This window comes from Lissotriton helveticus, chromosome 4_1 (genome assembly GCF_964261635.1).
Source record: "Lissotriton helveticus chromosome 4_1, aLisHel1.1, whole genome shotgun sequence".
NCBI lineage: Eukaryota > Metazoa > Chordata > Amphibia > Caudata > Salamandridae > Lissotriton > Lissotriton helveticus.
The window spans coordinates 331,711,090-331,716,067 of NC_136063.1; the positions used below are offsets into that span (position 1 = coordinate 331,711,090).

Genomic DNA, 4,978 nt, shown 5'->3' on the forward strand with positions numbered 1-4,978 from the left:
GAACAGGTTAATTTAGGTACTTTTGTGGTTCACCATGACAATAATTGCGATTGTTGCTTGATTCGGGCGTGCAATCCCCTCAATCAATACCTCAATTTCTTACAACCACTTATACAGGAGGGGGCCAGCTTATACTGCTGAAACCCAACAGAGACTGTTGAAGCACAGCACAGAATGAAAAAAACACGAAGAGATGCCTGATCCACAATATTGTCTGTGTGTTGTGTGTCAGAACTAAAACCGTGAGTCCATCAAAATGAAATAGCACTGGGCCAGAAAAATTCCCATCAGCCCACCCTTATGGTGGAATATCGTCATGTGGGATACAAGTCATAAATCCAGATCTCACCCAACGCACCTGGAGATGGCGCAGAGATGGATTTGAAAGGTATACTTCTTGACCACAGTGTTTTTCAGGTGATGCTAATGGAGTGCAGTGCTTGTGAAAATTAAAGTGAAGAGAAAAGTGAAGACAAAATTGGCTCCTAGGACAAAAAATAGGTTTAATAGGTATTGTCCTAGGGTCAAAGGTTAAAAATACGCCTGATAGTTTGAATTGATGACTATCTGTTGGCGCAGTGCAGTGGGGTCAACATGTTTCAGCTTAGTTGGATAAAGTGTCCAAGCTTTCTTCAGGACCGGGTGGTTATAGCGACTGCAAATTGTGAAAATAATTGATAATAATAGTGCTACTAATCATGTACAGAAGTAATGGATTACTCCTACCAGACACTTGAAGTTCAAATATATTCTGGCGGTTATCCAATCATTCATTCCTTCCTAAAGACAAATAAAGTGCAAAAAATGGTATCTTGGTAAAAAGCATCAAACAATATGAGGCAACTTTTTGCCTCAAACATCAGTGGCGACAGCTTTTTCAATTTTGCAATTGCATCCATTTTTTTAAACTCATCCATTTTTTACACAAACTTCTTTGGTCATCTTAAACATCCTCTGTTTTTTATCATTCTCATTCTTTTAACACCTCCAGCAAGACCGCATTTTTTCTGGGTTTCTCATGTTACTGCGGGCCATCCGAACCTCTATCCAATAACACGTACTTAGGCGTGGTTCATTAAAAAGCAGTTTATTGGCCCAATGCATTTCAGACCCCACGGGTCCTTCGTCAGGGGAAAACTGTAAAAACGATCAAACACACTAATCAGTAAATGCACAAATGTGTATTACAAAATGTTATACAACCAACGTCATATGTTACACTAATCACCACTCCTAGTTTAGATTTCTTGATAGCGATTAGCCTCCCTGCTTCTGTGGCTCCTTTCTCCCCTATCCCTTTCCATCTCCTATCCTGTCCCGCTGTCCCACCATATTTTACAGACCCTTCTCCCCTATTACTCTGTTTTTACCATTCACAACCGAAATGCTCAAAACCATGCTCTGAACACTTTTTACCTTCGCGCTGTAGCAATCCTAGTTAACCAATCAACACCCTCACTCTCTCTATTGGACTCCTATGTTAACAAGTCCCACTCTCCCTACTGCGTATTTGCACTCGATCAAAATACCTCTGCACACTCCTAACCCTCATTTTCAGAATTCCTTCACAGTTGCCACATCGCCTACCTGCTACTCCATGTCTCCTCTCACTTCCCCGGCATAAATTGTAACGTACTGTGTCAGCCCCCATGTTTTAACCCCTCCTTATATTTGTCACTTCCTGTTACCTTCCTCTACCGGAACCTCCCTCAGCCACCCGATGGTTGCAGTGGACACTGCTAATCCCATAGTGCATCATATTTTTCACCATTGCCGTCATACATTTAGTTTAATCATTTTCGGCTTCTGCGCTCAAAATTATATTTGCAAATGTTCAGTTTCCAGTCAAAAGTTCTGTCCGTTTCATTTAGAACAAACGTGCTCAATGAACCAGAGTCTTATGTTCTTGCAAGGAGAAAGTCGAACATCCTTTCTGTTATCTTCATCTTTTATATTCATGTGGGTGCAACGCGGTGGGGTTAAATCATTGAAACATCATGCAAAAACGTGTTGCACACCTATTTTTAAACAATTTTCTCTTCTTTTTGTTAAACAAAATATTCATCTCATGCGTGCTCACTTAAGACGTGCTAAACCCACAACTTCACGTGTAGAATTAAACCATCAAACAATATGAGGTTTATTGAGCACGTTTGTTCTAAATGAAACATAAAAGATGAAGATAACAGAAAGGATGTTCGACTTTCTCCTTGCAAGAACATAAGACTCTGGTTCATTGAGCACGTTTGTTCTAAATGAAACGGACAGAACTTTTGACTGGAAACTGAACATTTGCAAATATAATTTTGAGCGCAGAAGCCGAAAATGATTAAACTAAATGTATGACGGCAATGGTGAAAAATATGATGCACTATGGGATTAGCAGTGTCCACTGCAACCATCGGGTGGCTGAGGGAGGTTCCGGTAGAGGAAGGTAACAGGAAGTGACAAATATAAGGAGGGGTTAAAACATGGGGGCTGACACAGTACGTTACAATTTATGCCGGGGAAGTGAAAGGAGACATGGAGTAGCAGGTAGGCGATGTGGCAACTGTGAAGGAATTCTGAAAATGAGGGTTAGGAGTGTGCAGAGGTATTTTGATCGAGTGCAAATACGCAGTAGGGAGAGTGGGACTTGTTAACATAGGAGTCCAATAGAGAGAGTGAGGGTGTTGATTGGTTAACTAGGATTGCTACAGCGCGAAGGTAAAAAGTGTTCAGAGCATGGTTTTGAGCATTTCGGTTGTGAATGGTAAAAACAGAGTAATAGGGGAGAAGGGTCTGTAAAATATGGTGGGACAGCGGGACAGGATAGGAGATGGAAAGGGATAGGGGAGAAAGGAGCCACAGAAGCAGGGAGGCTAATCGCTATCAAGAAATCTAAACTAGGAGTGGTGATTAGTGTAACATATGACGTTGGTTGTATAACATTTTGTAATACACATTTGTGCATTTACTGATTAGTGTGTTTGATCGTTTTTACAGTTTTCCCCTGACGAAGGACCCGTGGGGTCTGAAATGCATTGGGCCAATAAACTGCTTTTTAATGAACCACGCCTAAGTACGTGTTATTGGATAGAGGTTCGGATGGCCCGCAGTAACATGAGAAACCCAGAAAAAATGCGGTCTTGCTGGAGGTGTTAAAAGAATGAGAATGATAAAAAACAGAGGATGTTTAAGATGACCAAAGAAGTTTGTGTAAAAAATGGATGAGTTTAAAAAAATGGATGCAATTGCAAAATTGAAAAAGCTGTCGCCACTGATGTTGAGGCAAAAAGTTGCCTCATATTGTTTGATGGTTTAATTCTACACGTGAAGTTGTGGGTTTAGCACGTCTTAAGTGAGCACGCATGAGATGAATATTTTGTTTAACAAAAAGAAGAGAAAATTGTTTAAAAATAGGTGTGCAACACGTTTTTGCATGATGTTTCAATATCTTGGTAAAAAGAACACAACACACAACAACACAAACAAGGCAAAAGAGAAAATATCTGTGCCCCTCAGAAGACTGAAAGTTCTCCTGGTATTACAAATATAGTAAATGGAATTGTTAGTCTATGAAATATGACTTACCCAACATTTTGTGGGAAGTTACCTCACCTCGCCCGGCACCCGCTCGGGAAAAAGGAGGCCCCGCTCTGTTAGAGTGGAAATGAAAAAGTATTGACAAAAAGGAAAACCTCAGAACCTGTTCAGAGGTATATCGATGCACTGATCAGTCATTCCCAATAATCTACTAACTAAAAACCAGTTGTCAAAAAAGAGACTCAACCCAAACAAACAGATGGTTGTGACTAGAAATAGAAGGCTAGTGTTCAAAACAATGATCTGATATACTCTCATCTACTACATCAAGAAGAGAGAGTATAAAGGCCATGCTGTGACACAAATCAATTCATGTTATCAAAAGGCTATATTGAAAGTAGCAAGTTGGTAAAGAGGGAGAGAAAGGTCCCTTGACACAGACAGTTAAAAAGCAGATAAATGAAAGCTTCATCATCTAGGTATCCACAGCAAAAGATCTTATTCTGTCATGAGGAACCCTACCTGTCCGTCGGTACCTCTGGGCCAGCGTCCGAGAGGAAGTGGAGGTGACTCCTCGCTGTTCGCGTGTCCGTTTTATATGCTAGGTTAATTGGTTAATTAGTTGCACCTGGCCAAGTCTGCAGGATTCAGCAACTCGCGCTGAATCGGAGTTGGAACGCTATGTCTTTGATGCGCATGCGTCAGTAAACAACACGACAGCGCATGCGTCTGCCGTAGATACTGTTTTTCCGCCCATGCGCACTAAACTGAAACTTCAGCAAGCGCATACGGCGGAATGGTGACAGAAAAGCATGCAAAGATTAGAAATCAGAACAATGTGGCTACTGAGCACGTGTGTCTGTCGGAAATGCTGTTGATACCGTGTCTGTGCGTAAAGCCCAAGCTCTAGCGAGCGCCTTTGATAGAAGATGACAGAAGGAAATACACTCAATAAACCTTCATGGTTATGCCATTAATCACAACTATCAAATCCCATTCCTTTAGATTTGGATAGAGTGTGATTTATGTTGAATACCAATGATGAAAAAAAGTGCATTTTAAGGAGTTTAGACATTAAACCGAAACATCTCGATTGTAAGTTACACAAAGAGAGGAAACCAACACAGCCAAGTCAGGAGAGGGTAGTTCAACTAATGCAATCATTAGAATGTGTATACTGGAATATTTTTTCAGAAACAAGATGCACAACCCAAAAATCGAAAATAGCTCTACATTACATACGCTTATGGGGTGCAGTGTAGATGTTAGGGTATTAGGGTATTCAATACCAGGCATGATATACACGTCTAAGAAACAAGATGCACAACCCAAAAGTCGGAAATAGCTCTACATTACATAGGCTTATGGGGTGCAATGTAGATGTTAGGATATTCAATACCGGGCATGATATACACGTCTAGGACTGATCTAATGTCATTCATAACGATGTCCA

General features: G+C 40.8%; 1 long non-coding RNA gene across 1 annotated transcript; it reads right to left on the reverse strand.

The window, feature by feature from the left end:
- Window positions 1-1,092: 1,092 nt before the first annotated feature.
- Window positions 1,093-4,158, reverse strand: LOC144827149 (uncharacterized). The gene is made up of 3 exons (XR_013610043.1): window positions 4,048-4,158; window positions 3,574-3,638; window positions 1,093-1,137 (listed from the first exon to the last, which is right to left on the reverse strand). It is a non-coding gene; the product is annotated as an uncharacterized LOC144827149 (long non-coding RNA).
- Window positions 4,159-4,978: the final 820 nt, after the last annotated feature.